Below are 16,015 nucleotides of genomic sequence, written 5' to 3'. Positions count from 1 at the left end.
CCGAATTCTCACTTCATCATACTGAATCATGCAGCCCTCATTATACTACAAAATACATACAATCCACTGTTCTGACAATGCATTCAGAAAAAATCCTAGGCCAGTAGAATACTTGTCATAGGTTGTAGAACATCCGTTACATTCAGTGTACTGCCATGTGTTAGATGCTGCTCGAGGTAGCTCCGCTCGTTGCAGGAAGGTTAAAAAAATGGATGCTTTCTGTGAGGTACGAACTCACGACCCCTGGTTTACGAGACCAGTGCTCTACCCTTAGCTAAGAAGGAGGCGGCTTTGCATTTGTAAGCTATACCCGAATTCTCACTTTATCATACTGAATCTTGCAGCCCTCGACCACATAACGGACTTGGCGCACAGCCGCTGCTGGGGGTGTCCACATTGCCGTTTTCCAAATCTCTCGACTGTTTCGCCCTTACGATCGACGACGACCGTCTGGCCACCAAAAGTTTGCGGACTGCAAGATCTTGACCTAGTGCACAGCTTGTGGGATAGCGTGGCTCGACTGAGAAATGCGCCTTTCGGCTCCTCTCTCTGGCTACAGTTTGCTGTTGTCCACCGTGGCAATGACGTTGCCCATGGGGCTTCATGTAAGGCGACTGCACGTCGCTCGGCCAACAGCGGCCTACTGCAGACCGACACTTAAGAGACACAAAATACAAATCGACATCGAGAGACAGGCCCTGTCATATGGCACACGCGACGTGTACGCTGAAATGGAATGTAAATAATACGTCTTTTGTAGTGGGCGTCGCTCTACTGCAGTGTCACACATGGCGAATAAAACGGAAAACAGTAGAACGTCTGTGTAGGGCCATGTTTTTACCTACAGTGTCACCTGGCTGAATGTGTATAAGCATCTGTGGCATCACTCCTTCGCAGCCAAATTGCCACACTAGCTGTGTATCTCTAACAAAGTTGACGTATGTCCTCACCTGGGTGACGGTTAAAACGATTTCGCCCCCGGGTGGGCTCGAACCACCAACCTTTCGGTTAACAGCCGAACGCGCTAGCCAATTGCGCCACGGAGGCCGTGACTTTTGCTCACTTTGCTCTGTATAATAACCAAATTCGTACATCTTCAGCAGGAATCACGCAGAGTGCTAGCATCTGCTTATGCCTCTTCACATGGATAACGTGTATGTACACTGTAGCGAGGCTCATAAACGAATGACATCGCCAAGCATGACATTATACTACAAAATGCATACAATCCACTGTTCTACCAATGCATTCAGAAAACCTCCTAGGCCAGTAGAATACTTGTCATAGGTTGTAGAACATCCGTTACTTTCAGTGTACTGCCATGTGTTAGATGCTGCTCGAGGTAGCTCCGCTCGATGCAGGAAGGTTAAAAAAATGGATGCCTTCTGTGAGGTTCGAACTCACGACCCCTGGTTCACGAGACCAGTGCTCTACCACTGAGCTAAGAAGGCGGCAGCTTTGTATTTGCGAGCTATCCCCGAATTCTCACTTCATCATACTGAATCATGCAGCCCTCATTATACTACAAAATACATACAATCCACTGTTCTGACAATGCATTCAGAAAAAATCCTAGGCCAGTAGAATACTTGTCATAGGTTGTAGAACATCCGTTACATTCAGTGTACTGCCATGTGTTAGATGCTGCTCGAGGTAGCTCCGCTCGTTGCAGGAAGGTTAAAAAAATGGATGCTTTCTGTGAGGTACGAACTCTCGACCCCAGGTTTACAAGACCAGTGCTCTACCCTTAGCTAAGAAGGAGGCAGCTTTGCATTTGTAAGCTATACCCGAATTCTCACTTCATCGTACTGAATCTTGCAGCCCTCGACCACATAACGGACTTGGCGCACAGCCGCTGCTGGGGGTGTCCACATTGCCGTTTTCCAAATCTCTCGACTGTTTCGCCCTTACGATCGACGACGACCGTCTGGCCACCAAAAGTTTGCGGACTGCAAGATCTTGACCTAGTGCACAGCTTGTGGGATAGCGTGGCTCGACTGAGAAATGCGCCTTTCGGCTCCTCTCTCTGGCTACAGTTTGCTGTTGTCCACCGTGGCAATGACGTTGCCCATGGGGCTTCATGTAAGGCGACTGCACGTCGCTCGGCCAACAGCGGCCTACTGCAGACCGACACTTAAGAGACACAAAATACAAATCGACATCGAGAGACAGGCCCTGTCATATGGCACTCGCGACGTGTACGCTGAAATGGAATGTAAATAATACGTCTTTTGTAGTGGGCGTCGCTCTACTGCAGTGTCACACATGGCGAATAAAACGGAAAACAGTAGAACGTCTGTGTAGGGCCATGTTTTTACCTACAGTGTCACCTGGCTGAATGTGTATAAGCATCTGTGGCATCACTCCTTCGCAGCCAAATTGCCACACTAGCTGTGTATCCCTATCAAAGTTGACGTATTTCCTCACCTGGGTGACGGTTAAAACGATTTCGCCCCCGGGTGGGCTCGAACCACCTACCTTTCGGTTAACAGCCGAACGCGCTAGCCAATTGCGCCACGGAGGCCGTGACTTTTGCTCACTTTGCTCTGTATAATAACCAAATTCGTACATCTTCAGCAGAAATCACGCAGAGTGCTAGCATCTGCTTATGCCTCTTCACATGGATAACGTGTATGTACACTGTAGCGAGGCTCATAAACGAATGACATCGCCAACCATGACATTATATTACAAAATGCATACAATCCACTGTTCTACCAATGCATTCAGAAAACCTCCTAGGCCAGTAGAATACTTGTCATAGGTTGTAGAACATCCGTTACTTTCAGTGTACTGCCATGTGTTAGATGCTGCTCGAGGTAGCTCCGCTCGATGCAGGAAGGTTAAAAAAATGGATGCCTTCTGTGAGGTTCGAACTCACGACCCCTGGTTCACGAGACCAGTGCTCTACCACTGAGCTAAGAAGGCGGCAGCTTTGTATTTGCGAGCTATCCCCGAATTCTCACTTCATCATACTGAATCATGCAGCCCTCATTATACTACAAAATACATACAATCCACTGTTCTGACAATGCATTCAGAAAAAATCCTAGGCCAGTAGAATACTTGTCATAGGTTGTAGAACATCCGTTACATTCAGTGTACTGCCATGTGTTAGATGCTGCTCGAGGTAGCTCCGCTCGTTGCAGGAAGGTTAAAAAAATGGATGCTTTCTGTGAGGTACGAACTCACGACCCCAGGTTTACGAGACCAGTGCTCTACCCTTAGCTAAGAAGGAGGCAGCTTTGCATTTGTAAGCTATACCCGAATTCTCACTTCATCGTACTGAATCTTGCAGCCCTCGACCACATAACGGACTTGGCGCACAGCCGCTGCTGGGGGTGTCCACATTGCCGTTTTCCAAATCTCTCGACTGTTTCGCCCTTACGATCGACGACGACCGTCTGGCCACCAAAAGTTTGCGGACTGCAAGATCTTGACCTAGTGCACAGCTTGTGGGATAGCGTGGCTCGACTGAGAAATGCGCCTTTCGGCTCCTCTCTCTGGCTACAGTTTGCTGTTGTCCACCGTGGCAATGACGTTGCCCATGGGGCTTCATGTAAGGCGACTGCACGTCGCTCGGCCAACAGCGGCCTACTGCAGACCGACACTTAAGAGACACAAAATACAAATCGACATCGAGAGACAGGCCCTGTCATATGGCACTCGCGACGTGTACGCTGAAATGGAATGTAAATAATACGTCTTTTGTAGTGGGCGTCGCTCTACTGCAGTGTCACACATGGCGAATAAAACGGAAAACAGTAGAACGTCTGTGTAGGGCCATGTTTTTACCTACAGTGTCACCTGGCTGAATGTGTATAAGCATCTGTGGCATCACTCCTTCGCAGCCAAATTGCCACACTAGCTGTGTATCTCTAACAAAGTTGACGTATGTCCTCACCTGGGTGACGGTTAAAACGATTTCGCCCCCGGGTGGGCTCGAACCACCAACCTTTCGGTTAACAGCCGAACGCGCTAGCCAATTGCGCCACGGAGGCCGTGACTTTTGCTCACTTTGCTCTGTATAATAACCAAATTCGTACATCTTCAGCAGGAATCACGCAGAGTGCTAGCATCTGCTTATGCCTCTTCACATGGATAACGTGTATGTACACTGTAGCGAGGCTCTTAAACGAATGACATCGCCAAGCATGACATTATACTACAAAATGCATACAATCCACTGTTCTACCAATGCATTCAGAAAACCTCCTAGGCCAGTAGAATACTTGTCATAGGTTGTAGAACATCCGTTACTTTCAGTGTACTGCCATGTGTTAGATGCTGCTCGAGGTAGCTCCGCTCGATGCAGGAAGGTTAAAAAAATGGATGCCTTCTGTGAGGTTCGAACTCACGACCCCTGGTTTACGAGACCAGTGCTCTACCACTGAGCTAAGAAGGCGGCAGCTTTGTATTTGCGAGCTATCCCCGAATTCTCACTTCATCATACTGAATCATGCAGCCCTCATTATACTACAAAATACATACAATCCACTGTTCTGACAATGCATTCAGAAAAAATCCTAGGCCAGTAGAATACTTGTCATAGGTTGTAGAACATCCGTTACATTCAGTGTACTGCCATGTGTTAGATGCTGCTCGAGGTAGCTCCGCTCGTTGCAGGAAGGTTAAAAAAATGGATGCTTTCTGTGAGGTACGAACTCACGACCCCTGGTTTACGAGACCAGTGCTCTACCCTTAGCTAAGAAGGAGGCGGCTTTGCATTTGTAAGCTATACCCGAATTCTCACTTTATCATACTGAATCTTGCAGCCCTCGACCACATAACGGACTTGGCGCACAGCCGCTGCCGGGGGTGTCCACATTGCCGTTTTCCAAATCTCTCGACTGTTTCGCCCTTACGATCGACGACGACCGTCTGGCCACCAAAAGTTTGCGGACTGCAAGATCTTGACCTAGTGCACAGCTTGTGGGATAGCGTGGCTCGACTGAGAAATGCGCCTTTCGGCTCCTCTCTCTGGCTACAGTTTGCTGTTGTCCACCGTGGCAATGACGTTGCCCATGGGGCTTCATGTAAGGCGACTGCACGTCGCTCGGCCAACAGCGGCCTACTGCAGACCGACACTTAAGAGACACAAAATACAAATCGACATCGAGAGACAGGCCCTGTCATATGGCACACGCGACGTGTACGCTGAAATGGAATGTAAATAATACGTCTTTTGTAGTGGGCGTCGCTCTACTGCAGTGTCACACATGGCGAATAAAACGGAAAACAGTAGAACGTCTGTGTAGGGCCATGTTTTTACCTACAGTGTCACCTGGCTGAATGTGTATAAGCATCTGTGGCATCACTCCTTCGCAGCCAAATTGCCACACTAGCTGTGTATCTCTAACAAAGTTGACGTATGTCCTCACCTGGGTGACGGTTAAAACGATTTCGCCCCCGGGTGGGCTCGAACCACCAACCTTTCGGTTAACAGCCGAACGCGCTAGCCAATTGCGCCACGGAGGCCGTGACTTTTGCTCACTTTGCTCTGTATAATAACCAAATTCGTACATCTTCAGCGGGAATCACGCAGAGTGCAAGCATCTGCTTATGCCTCTTCACATGGATAACGTGTATGTACACTGTAGCGAGGCTCATAAACGAATGACATCGCCAAGCATGACATTATACTACAAAATGCATACAATCCACTGTTCTACCAATGCATTCAGAAAACCTCCTAGGCCAGTAGAATACTTGTCATAGGTTGTAGAACATCCGTTACTTTCAGTGTACTGCCATGTGTTAGATGCTGCTCGACGTAGCTCCGCTCGATGCAGGAAGGTTAAAAAAATGGATGCCTTCTGTGAGATTCGAACTCACGACCCCTGGTTTACGAGACCAGTGCTCTACCACTGAGCTAAGAAGGCGGCAGCTTTGTATTTGCGAGCTATCCCCGAATTCTCACTTCATCATACTGAATCATGCAGCCCTCATTATACTACAAAATACATACAATCCACTGTTCTGACAATGCATTCAGAAAAAATCCTAGGCCAGTAGAATACTTGTCATAGGTTGTAGAACATCCGTTACATTCAGTGTACTGCCATGTGTTAGATGCTGCTCGAGGTAGCTCCGCTCGTTGCAGGAAGGTTAAAAAAATGGATGCTTTCTGTGAGATACGAACTCACGACCCCTGGTTTACGAGACCAGTGCTCTACCCTTAGCTAAGAAGGAGGCGGCTTTGCATTTGTAAGCTATACCCGAATTCTCACTTCATCATACTGAATCTTGCAGCCCTCGACCACATAACGGACTTGGCGCACAGCCGCTGCTGGGGGTGTCCACATTGCCGTTTTCCAAATCTCTCGACTGTTTCGCCCTTACGATCGACGACGACCGTCTGGCCACCAAAAGTTTGCGGACTGCAAGATCTTGACCTAGTGCACAGCTTGTGGGATAGCGTGGCTCGACTGAGAAATGCGCCTTTCGGCTCCTCTCTCTGGCTACAGTTTGCTGTTGTCCACCGTGGCAATGACGTTGCCCATGGGGCTTCATGTAAGGCGACTGCACGTCGCTCGGCCAACAGCGGCCTACTGCAGACCGACACTTAAGAGACACAAAATACAAATCGACATCGAGAGACAGGCCCTGTCATATGGCACTCGCGACGTGTACGCTGAAATTGAATGTAAATAATACGTCTTTTGTAGTGGGCGTCGCTCTACTGCAGTGTCACACATGGCGAATAAAACGGAAAACAGTAGAACGTCTGTGTAGGGCCATGTTTTTACCTACAGTGTCACCTGGCTGAATGTGTATAAGCATCTGTGGCATCACTCCTTCGCAGCCAAATTGCCACACTAGCTGTGTATCTCTAACAAAGTTGACGTATGTCCTCACCTGGGTGACGGTTAAAACGATTTCGCCCCCGGGTGGGCTCGAACCACCAACCTTTCGGTTAACAGCCGAACGCGCTAGCCAATTGCGCCACGGAGGCCGTGACTTTTGCTCACTTTGCTCTGTATAATAACCAAATTCGTACATCTTCAGCAGGAATCACGCAGAGTGCTAGCATCTGCTTATGCCTCTTCACATGGATAACGTGTATGTACACTGTAGCGAGGCTCTTAAACGAATGACATCGCCAAGCATGACATTATACTACAAAATGCATACAATCCACTGTTCTACCAATGCATTCAGAAAACCTCCTAGGCCAGTAGAATACTTGTCATAGGTTGTAGAACATCCGTTACTTTCAGTGTACTGCCATGTGTTAGATGCTGCTCGAGGTAGCTCCGCTCGATGCAGGAAGGTTAAAAAAATGGATGCCTTCTGTGAGGTTCGAACTCACGACCCCTGGTTTACGAGACCAGTGCTCTACCACTGAGCTAAGAAGGCGGCAGCTTTGTATTTGCGAGCTATCCCCGAATTCTCACTTCATCATACTGAATCATGCAGCCCTCATTATACTACAAAATACATACAATCCACTGTTCTGACAATGCATTCAGAAAAAATCCTAGGCCAGTAGAATACTTGTCATAGGTTGTAGAACATCCGTTACATTCAGTGTACTGCCATGTGTTAGATGCTGCTCGAGGTAGCTCCGCTCGTTGCAGGAAGGTTAAAAAAATGGATGCTTTCTGTGAGGTACGAACTCACGACCCCTGGTTTACGAGACCAGTGCTCTACCCTTAGCTAAGAAGGAGGCGGCTTTGCATTTGTAAGCTATACCCGAATTCTCACTTTATCATACTGAATCTTGCAGCCCTCGACCACATAACGGACTTGGCGCACAGCCGCTGCCGGGGGTGTCCACATTGCCGTTTTCCAAATCTCTCGACTGTTTCGCCCTTACGATCGACGACGACCGTCTGGCCACCAAAAGTTTGCGGACTGCAAGATCTTGACCTAGTGCACAGCTTGTGGGATAGCGTGGCTCGACTGAGAAATGCGCCTTTCGGCTCCTCTCTCTGGCTACAGTTTGCTGTTGTCCACCGTGGCAATGACGTTGCCCATGGGGCTTCATGTAAGGCGACTGCACGTCGCTCGGCCAACAGCGGCCTACTGCAGACCGACACTTAAGAGACACAAAATACAAATCGACATCGAGAGACAGGCCCTGTCATATGGCACACGCGACGTGTACGCTGAAATGGAATGTAAATAATACGTCTTTTGTAGTGGGCGTCGCTCTACTGCAGTGTCACACATGGCGAATAAAACGGAAAACAGTAGAACGTCTGTGTAGGGCCATGTTTTTACCTACAGTGTCACCTGGCTGAATGTGTATAAGCATCTGTGGCATCACTCCTTCGCAGCCAAATTGCCACACTAGCTGTGTATCTCTAACAAAGTTGACGTATGTCCTCACCTGGGTGACGGTTAAAACGATTTCGCCCCCGGGTGGGCTCGAACCACCAACCTTTCGGTTAACAGCCGAACGCGCTAGCCAATTGCGCCACGGAGGCCGTGACTTTTGCTCACTTTGCTCTGTATAATAACCAAATTCGTACATCTTCAGCGGGAATCACGCAGAGTGCAAGCATCTGCTTATGCCTCTTCACATGGATAACGTGTATGTACACTGTAGCGAGGCTCATAAACGAATGACATCGCCAAGCATGACATTATATTACAAAATGCATACAATCCACTGTTCTACCAATGCATTCAGAAAACCTCCTAGGCCAGTAGAATACTTGTCATAGGTTGTAGAACATCCGTTACTTTCAGTGTACTGCCATGTGTTAGATGCTGCTCGACGTAGCTCCGCTCGATGCAGGAAGGTTAAAAAAATGGATGCCTTCTGTGAGATTCGAACTCACGACCCCTGGTTTACGAGACCAGTGCTCTACCACTGAGCTAAGAAGGCGGCAGCTTTGTATTTGCGAGCTATCCCCGAATTCTCACTTCATCATACTGAATCATGCAGCCCCCATTATACTACAAAATACATACAATCCACTGTTCTGACAATGCATTCAGAAAAAATCCTAGGCCAGTAGAATACTTGTCATAGGTTGTAGAACATCCGTTACATTCAGTGTACTGCCATGTGTTAGATGCTGCTCGAGGTAGCTCCGCTCGTTGCAGGAAGGTTAAAAAAATGGATGCTTTCTGTGAGATACGAACTCACGACCCCTGGTTTACGAGACCAGTGCTCTACCCTTAGCTAAGAAGGAGGCGGCTTTGCATTTGTAAGCTATACCCGAATTCTCACTTCATCATACTGAATCTTGCAGCCCTCGACCACATAACGGACTTGGCGCACAGCCGCTGCTGGGGGTGTCCACATTGCCGTTTTCCAAATCTCTCGACTGTTTCGCCCTTACGATCGACGACGACCGTCTGGCCACCAAAAGTTTGCGGACTGCAAGATCTTGACCTAGTGCACAGCTTGTGGGATAGCGTGGCTCGACTGAGAAATGCGCCTTTCGGCTCCTCTCTCTGGCTACAGTTTGCTGTTGTCCACCGTGGCAATGACGTTGCCCATGGGGCTTCATGTAAGGCGACTGCACGTCGCTCGGCCAACAGCGGCCTACTGCAGACCGACACTTAAGAGACACAAAATACAAATCGACATCGAGAGACAGGCCCTGTCATATGGCACTCGCGACGTGTACGCTGAAATTGAATGTAAATAATACGTCTTTTGTAGTGGGCGTCGCTCTACTGCAGTGTCACACATGGCGAATAAAACGGAAAACAGTAGAACGTCTGTGTAGGGCCATGTTTTTACCTACAGTGTCACCTGGCTGAATGTGTATAAGCATCTGTGGCATCACTCCTTCGCAGCCAAATTGCCACACTAGCTGTGTATCTCTAACAAAGTTGACGTATGTCCTCACCTGGGTGACGGTTAAAACGATTTCGCCCCCGGGTGGGCTCGAACCACCAACATTTCGGTTAACAGCCGAACGCGCTAGCCAATTGCGCCACGGAGGCCGTGACTTTTGCTCACTTTGCTCTGTATAATAACCAAATTCGTACATCTTCAGCAGGAATCACGCAGAGTGCTAGCATCTGCTTATGCCTCTTCACATGGATAACGTGTATGTACACTGTAGCGAGGCTCATAAACGAATGACATCGCCAAGCATGACATTATACTACAAAATACATACAATCCACTGTTCTACCAATGCATTCAGAAAACCTCCTAGGCCAGTAGAATACTTGTCATAGGTTGTAGAACATCCGTTACTTTCAGTGTACTGCCATGTGTTAGATGCTGCTCGAGGTAGCTCCGCTCGATGCAGGAAGGTTAAAAAAATGGATGCCTTCTGTGAGGTTCGAACTCACGACCCCTGGTTTACGAGACCAGTGCTCTACCACTGAGCTAAGAAGGCGGCAGCTTTGTATTTGCGAGCTATCCCCGAATTCTCACTTCATCATACTGAATCATGCAGCCCTCATTATACTACAAAATACATACAATCCACTGTTCTGACAATGCATTCAGAAAAAATCCTAGGCCAGTAGAATAGTTGTCATAGGTTGTAGAACATCCGTTACATTCAGTGTACTGCCATGTGTTAGATGCTGCTCGAGGTAGCTCCGCTCGTTGCAGGAAGGTTAAAAAAATGGATGCTTTCTGTGAGGTACGAACTCACGACCCCAGGTTTACGACACCAGTGCTCTACCCTTAGCTAAGAAGGAGGCGGCTTTGCATTTGTAAGCTATCCCCGAATTCCCACTTCATCATACTGAATCTTGCAGCCCTCGACCACATAACGGACTTGGCGCACAGCCGCTGCTGGGGGTGTCCACATTGCCGTTTTCCAAATCTCTCGACTGTTTCGCCCTTACGATCGACGACGACCGTCTGGCCACCAAAAGTTTGCGGACTGCAAGATCTTGACCTAGTGCACAGCTTGTGGGATAGCGTGGCTCGACTGAGAAATGCGCCTTTCGGCTCCTCTCTCTGGCTACAGTTTGCTGTTGTCCACCGTGGCAATGACGTTGCCCATGGGGCTTCATGTAAGGCGACTGCACGTCGCTCGGCCAACAGCGGCCTACTGCAGACCGACACTTAAGAGACACAAAATACAAATCGACATCGAGAGACAGGCCCTGTCATATGGCACTCGCGACGTGTACGCTGAAATTGAATGTAAATAATACGTCTTTTGTAGTGGGCGTCGCTCTACTGCAGTGTCACACATGGCGAATAAAACGGAAAACAATAGAACGTCTGTGTAGGGCCATGTTTTTACCTACAGTGTCACCTGGCTGAATGTGTATAAGCATCTGTGGCATCACTCCTTCGCAGCCAAATTGCCACACTACCTGTGTATCCCTATCAAAGTTGACGTATTTCCTCACCTGGGTGACGGTTAAAACGATTTCGCCCCCGGGTGGGCTCGAACCACCAACCTTTCGGTTAACAGCCGAACGCGCTAGCCAATTGCGCCACGGTGGCCGTGACTTTTGCTCACTTTGCTCTGTATAATAACCAAATTCGTACATCTTCAGCAGGAATCACGCAGAGTGCTAGCATCTGCTTATGCCTCTTCACATGGATAACGTGTATGTACACTGTAGCGAGGCTCATAAACGAATGACATCGCCAAGCATGACATTATACTACAAAATGCATACAATCCACTGTTCTACCAATGCATTCAGAAAACCTCCTAGGCCAGTAGAATACTTGTCATAGGTTGTAGAACATCCGTTACTTTCAGTGTACTGCCATGTGTTAGATGCTGCTCGAGGTAGCTCCGCTCGATGCAGGAAGGTTAAAAAAATGGATGCCTTCTGTGAGGTTCGAACTCACGACCCCTGGTTTACGAGACCAGTGCTCTACCACTGAGCTAAGAAGGCGGCAGCTTTGTATTTGCGAGCTATCCCCGAATTCTCACTTCATCATACTGAATCATGCAGCCCTCATTATACTACAAAATACATACAATCCACTGTTCTGACAATGCATTCAGAAAAAATCCTAGGCCAGTAGAATACTTGTCATAGGTTGTAGAACATCCGTTACATTCAGTGTACTGCCATGTGTTAGATGCTGCTCGAGGTAGCTCCGCTCGTTGCAGGAAGGTTAAAAAAATGGATGCTTTCTGTGAGGTACGAACTCACGACCCCAGGTTTACGACACCAGTGCTCTACCCTTAGCTAAGAAGGAGGCGGCTTTGCATTTGTAAGCTATCCCCGAATTCCCACTTCATCATACTGAATCTTGCAGCCCTCGACCACATAACGGACTTGGCGCACAGCCGCTGCTGGGGGTGTCCACATTGCCGTTTTCCAAATCTCTCGACTGTTTCGCCCTTACGATCGACGACGACCGTCTGGCCACCAAAAGTTTGCGGACTGCAAGATCTTGACCTAGTGCACAGCTTGTGGGATAGCGTGGCTCGACTGAGAAATGCGCCTTTCGGCTCCTCTCTCTGGCTACAGTTTGCTGTTGTCCACCGTGGCAATGACGTTGCCCATGGGGCTTCATGTAAGGCGACTGCACGTCGCTCGGCCAACAGCGGCCTACTGCAGACCGACACTTAAGAGACACAAAATACAAATCGACATCGAGAGACAGGCCCTGTCATATGGCACTCGCGACGTGTACGCTGAAATTGAATGTAAATAATACGTCTTTTGTAGTGGGCGTCGCTCTACTGCAGTGTCACACATGGCGAATAAAACGGAAAACAATAGAACGTCTGTGTAGGGCCATGTTTTTACCTACAGTGTCACCTGGCTGAATGTGTATAAGCATCTGTGGCATCACTCCTTCGCAGCCAAATTGCCACACTACCTGTGTATCCCTATCAAAGTTGACGTATTTCCTCACCTGGGTGACGGTTAAAACGATTTCGCCCCCGGGTGGGCTCGAACCACCAACCTTTCGGTTAACAGCCGAACGCGCTAGCCAATTGCGCCACGGTGGCCGTGACTTTTGCTCACTTTGCTCTGTATAATAACCAAATTCGTACATCTTCAGCAGGAATCACGCAGAGTGCTAGCATCTGCTTATGCCTCTTCACATGGATAACGTGTATGTACACTGTAGCGAGGCTCATAAACGAATGACATCGCCAAGCATGACATTATACTACAAAATGCATACAATCCACTGTTCTACCAATGCATTCAGAAAACCTCCTAGGCCAGTAGAATACTTGTCATAGGTTGTAGAACATCCGTTACTTTCAGTGTACTGCCATGTGTTAGATGCTGCTCGAGGTAGCTCCGCTCGATGCAGGAAGGTTAAAAAAATGGATGCCTTCTGTGAGGTTCGAACTCACGACCCCTGGTTTACGAGACCAGTGCTCTACCACTGAGCTAAGAAGGCGGCAGCTTTGTATTTGCGAGCTATCCCCGAATTCTCACTTCATCATACTGAATCATGCAGCCCTCATTATACTACAAAATACATACAATCCACTGTTCTGACAATGCATTCAGAAAAAATCCTAGGCCAGTAGAATACTTGTCATAGGTTGTAGAACATCCGTTACATTCAGTGTACTGCCATGTGTTAGATGCTGCTCGAGGTAGCTCCGCTCGTTGCAGGAAGGTTAAAAAAATGGATGCTTTCTGTGAGGTACGAACTCACGACCCCAGGTTTACGACACCAGTGCTCTACCCTTAGCTAAGAAGGAGGCGGCTTTGCATTTGTAAGCTATCCCCGAATTCCCACTTCATCATACTGAATCTTGCAGCCCTCGACCACATAACGGACTTGGCGCACAGCCGCTGCTGGGGGTGTCCACATTGCCGTTTTCCAAATCTCTCGACTGTTTCGCCCTTACGATCGACGACGACCGTCTGGCCACCAAAAGTTTGCGGACTGCAAGATCTTGACCTAGTGCACAGCTTGTGGGATAGCGTGGCTCGACTGAGAAATGCGCCTTTCGGCTCCTCTCTCTGGCTACAGTTTGCTGTTGTCCACCGTGGCAATGACGTTGCCCATGGGGCTTCATGTAAGGCGACTGCACGTCGCTCGGCCAACAGCGGCCTACTGCAGACCGACACTTAAGAGACACAAAATACAAATCGACATCGAGAGACAGGCCCTGTCATATGGCACTCGCGACGTGTACGCTGAAATTGAATGTAAATAATACGTCTTTTGTAGTGGGCGTCGCTCTACTGCAGTGTCACACATGGCGAATAAAACGGAAAACAATAGAACGTCTGTGTAGGGCCATGTTTTTACCTACAGTGTCACCTGGCTGAATGTGTATAAGCATCTGTGGCATCACTCCTTCGCAGCCAAATTGCCACACTACCTGTGTATCCCTATCAAAATTGACGTATTTCCTCACCTGGGTGACGGTTAAAACGATTTCGCAACCGGGTGGGCTCGAACCACCAACCTTTCGGTTAACAACCGAACGCGCTAGCCAATTGCGCCACGGTGGCCGTGACTTTTGCTCACTTTGCTCTGTATAATAACCAAATTCGTACATCTTCAGCAGAAATCACGCAGAGTGCTAGCATCTGCTTATGCCTCTTCACATGGATAACGTGTATGTACACTGTAGCGAGGCTCATAAACGAATGACATCGCCAACCATGACATTATATTACAAAATGCATACAATCCACTGTTCTACCAATGCATTCAGAAAACCTCCTAGGCCAGTAGAATACTTGTCATAGGTTGTAGAACATCCGTTACTTTCAGTGTACTGCCATGTGTTAGATGCTGCTCGAGGTAGCTCCGCTCGATGCAGGAAGGTTAAAAAAATGGATGCCTTCTGTGAGGTTCGAACTCACGACCCCTGGTTCACGAGACCAGTGCTCTACCACTGAGCTAAGAAGGCGGCAGCTTTGTATTTGCGAGCTATCCCCGAATTCTCACTTCATCATACTGAATCATGCAGCCCTCATTATACTACAAAATACATACAATCCACTGTTCTGACAATGCATTCAGAAAAAATCCTAGGCCAGTAGAATACTTGTCATAGGTTGTAGAACATCCGTTACATTCAGTGTACTGCCATGTGTTAGATGCTGCTCGAGGTAGCTCCGCTCGTTGCAGGAAGGTTAAAAAAATGGATGCTTTCTGTGAGGTACGAACTCACGACCCCAGGTTTACGAGACCAGTGCTCTACCCTTAGCTAAGAAGGAGGCAGCTTTGCATTTGTAAGCTATACCCGAATTCTCACTTCATCGTACTGAATCTTGCAGCCCTCGACCACATAACGGACTTGGCGCACAGCCGCTGCTGGGGGTGTCCACATTGCCGTTTTCCAAATCTCTCGACTGTTTCGCCCTTACGATCGACGACGACCGTCTGGCCACCAAAAGTTTGCGGACTGCAAGATCTTGACCTAGTGCACAGCTTGTGGGATAGCGTGGCTCGACTGAGAAATGCGCCTTTCGGCTCCTCTCTCTGGCTACAGTTTGCTGTTGTCCACCGTGGCAATGACGTTGCCCATGGGGCTTCATGTAAGGCGACTGCACGTCGCTCGGCCAACAGCGGCCTACTGCAGACCGACACTTAAGAGACACAAAATACAAATCGACATCGAGAGACAGGCCCTGTCATATGGCACTCGCGACGTGTACGCTGAAATGGAATGTAAATAATACGTCTTTTGTAGTGGGCGTCGCTCTACTGCAGTGTCACACATGGCGAATAAAACGGAAAACAGTAGAACGTCTGTGTAGGGCCATGTTTTTACCTACAGTGTCACCTGGCTGAATGTGTATAAGCATCTGTGGCATCACTCCTTCGCAGCCAAATTGCCACACTAGCTGTGTATCTCTAACAAAGTTGACGTATGTCCTCACCTGGGTGACGGTTAAAACGATTTCGCCCCCGGGTGGGCTCGAACCACCAACCTTTCGGTTAACAGGCGAACGCGCTATCCAATTGCGCCACGGAGGCCGTGACTTTCGCTCACTTTGCTCTGTATAATAACCAAATTCGTACATCTTCAGCAGGAATCACGCAGAGTGCTAGCATCTGCTTATGCCTCTTCACATGGATAAAATGTATGTACACTGTAGTGAGGCTCATAAACGAATGACATCGCCAAGCATGACATTATACTACAAAATGCATACAATCCACTGTTCTACCAAT

General features: G+C 48.4%; 21 non-coding genes across 21 annotated transcripts; all 21 read right to left on the bottom strand.

Annotated features, from left to right (window-relative positions):
• Positions 1 to 973: 973 nt before the first annotated feature.
• Trnan-guu (transfer RNA asparagine (anticodon GUU)) lies at positions 974 to 1,047 on the bottom strand. Its single transcript has one exon. It is a non-coding gene; the product is annotated as a tRNA-Asn (tRNA).
• Positions 1,048 to 1,379: 332 nt separating this feature from the next.
• On the bottom strand, positions 1,380 to 1,451 carry Trnat-cgu (transfer RNA threonine (anticodon CGU)). Its single transcript has one exon. It is a non-coding gene; the product is annotated as a tRNA-Thr (tRNA).
• Positions 1,452 to 2,450: 999 nt separating this feature from the next.
• On the bottom strand, positions 2,451 to 2,524 carry Trnan-guu (transfer RNA asparagine (anticodon GUU)). Its single transcript has one exon. It is a non-coding gene; the product is annotated as a tRNA-Asn (tRNA).
• Positions 2,525 to 2,856: 332 nt separating this feature from the next.
• Positions 2,857 to 2,928, bottom strand: Trnat-cgu (transfer RNA threonine (anticodon CGU)). The gene has a single exon. It is a non-coding gene; the product is annotated as a tRNA-Thr (tRNA).
• A 999-nt stretch (positions 2,929 to 3,927) lies between these two features.
• On the bottom strand, positions 3,928 to 4,001 carry Trnan-guu (transfer RNA asparagine (anticodon GUU)). Its single transcript has one exon. It is a non-coding gene; the product is annotated as a tRNA-Asn (tRNA).
• A 332-nt stretch (positions 4,002 to 4,333) lies between these two features.
• Positions 4,334 to 4,405, bottom strand: Trnat-cgu (transfer RNA threonine (anticodon CGU)). Its single transcript has one exon. It is a non-coding gene; the product is annotated as a tRNA-Thr (tRNA).
• A 999-nt stretch (positions 4,406 to 5,404) lies between these two features.
• On the bottom strand, positions 5,405 to 5,478 carry Trnan-guu (transfer RNA asparagine (anticodon GUU)). Its single transcript has one exon. It is a non-coding gene; the product is annotated as a tRNA-Asn (tRNA).
• Positions 5,479 to 5,810: 332 nt separating this feature from the next.
• On the bottom strand, positions 5,811 to 5,882 carry Trnat-cgu (transfer RNA threonine (anticodon CGU)). Its single transcript has one exon. It is a non-coding gene; the product is annotated as a tRNA-Thr (tRNA).
• A 999-nt stretch (positions 5,883 to 6,881) lies between these two features.
• On the bottom strand, positions 6,882 to 6,955 carry Trnan-guu (transfer RNA asparagine (anticodon GUU)). Its single transcript has one exon. It is a non-coding gene; the product is annotated as a tRNA-Asn (tRNA).
• A 332-nt stretch (positions 6,956 to 7,287) lies between these two features.
• Positions 7,288 to 7,359, bottom strand: Trnat-cgu (transfer RNA threonine (anticodon CGU)). The gene has a single exon. It is a non-coding gene; the product is annotated as a tRNA-Thr (tRNA).
• Positions 7,360 to 8,358: 999 nt separating this feature from the next.
• Trnan-guu (transfer RNA asparagine (anticodon GUU)) lies at positions 8,359 to 8,432 on the bottom strand. The gene has a single exon. It is a non-coding gene; the product is annotated as a tRNA-Asn (tRNA).
• A 332-nt stretch (positions 8,433 to 8,764) lies between these two features.
• Positions 8,765 to 8,836, bottom strand: Trnat-cgu (transfer RNA threonine (anticodon CGU)). The gene has a single exon. It is a non-coding gene; the product is annotated as a tRNA-Thr (tRNA).
• A 999-nt stretch (positions 8,837 to 9,835) lies between these two features.
• On the bottom strand, positions 9,836 to 9,909 carry Trnan-guu (transfer RNA asparagine (anticodon GUU)). Its single transcript has one exon. It is a non-coding gene; the product is annotated as a tRNA-Asn (tRNA).
• Positions 9,910 to 10,241: 332 nt separating this feature from the next.
• Trnat-cgu (transfer RNA threonine (anticodon CGU)) lies at positions 10,242 to 10,313 on the bottom strand. The gene has a single exon. It is a non-coding gene; the product is annotated as a tRNA-Thr (tRNA).
• Positions 10,314 to 11,312: 999 nt separating this feature from the next.
• Positions 11,313 to 11,386, bottom strand: Trnan-guu (transfer RNA asparagine (anticodon GUU)). The gene has a single exon. It is a non-coding gene; the product is annotated as a tRNA-Asn (tRNA).
• Positions 11,387 to 11,718: 332 nt separating this feature from the next.
• Trnat-cgu (transfer RNA threonine (anticodon CGU)) lies at positions 11,719 to 11,790 on the bottom strand. Its single transcript has one exon. It is a non-coding gene; the product is annotated as a tRNA-Thr (tRNA).
• A 999-nt stretch (positions 11,791 to 12,789) lies between these two features.
• Positions 12,790 to 12,863, bottom strand: Trnan-guu (transfer RNA asparagine (anticodon GUU)). The gene has a single exon. It is a non-coding gene; the product is annotated as a tRNA-Asn (tRNA).
• Positions 12,864 to 13,195: 332 nt separating this feature from the next.
• Trnat-cgu (transfer RNA threonine (anticodon CGU)) lies at positions 13,196 to 13,267 on the bottom strand. The gene has a single exon. It is a non-coding gene; the product is annotated as a tRNA-Thr (tRNA).
• Positions 13,268 to 14,266: 999 nt separating this feature from the next.
• Trnan-guu (transfer RNA asparagine (anticodon GUU)) lies at positions 14,267 to 14,340 on the bottom strand. The gene has a single exon. It is a non-coding gene; the product is annotated as a tRNA-Asn (tRNA).
• A 332-nt stretch (positions 14,341 to 14,672) lies between these two features.
• Positions 14,673 to 14,744, bottom strand: Trnat-cgu (transfer RNA threonine (anticodon CGU)). The gene has a single exon. It is a non-coding gene; the product is annotated as a tRNA-Thr (tRNA).
• A 999-nt stretch (positions 14,745 to 15,743) lies between these two features.
• On the bottom strand, positions 15,744 to 15,817 carry Trnan-guu (transfer RNA asparagine (anticodon GUU)). Its single transcript has one exon. It is a non-coding gene; the product is annotated as a tRNA-Asn (tRNA).
• Between the last annotated feature and the right edge of the window lie 198 nt (positions 15,818 to 16,015).

Source organism: Schistocerca gregaria, chromosome 5 (assembly GCF_023897955.1).
Source record: "Schistocerca gregaria isolate iqSchGreg1 chromosome 5, iqSchGreg1.2, whole genome shotgun sequence".
Taxonomy (NCBI): Eukaryota; Metazoa; Arthropoda; class Insecta; order Orthoptera; family Acrididae; genus Schistocerca; species Schistocerca gregaria.
The sequence above is the reverse complement of the archived record's forward strand: the minus strand, read 5'-3'. Positions and strand labels throughout refer to the sequence as shown.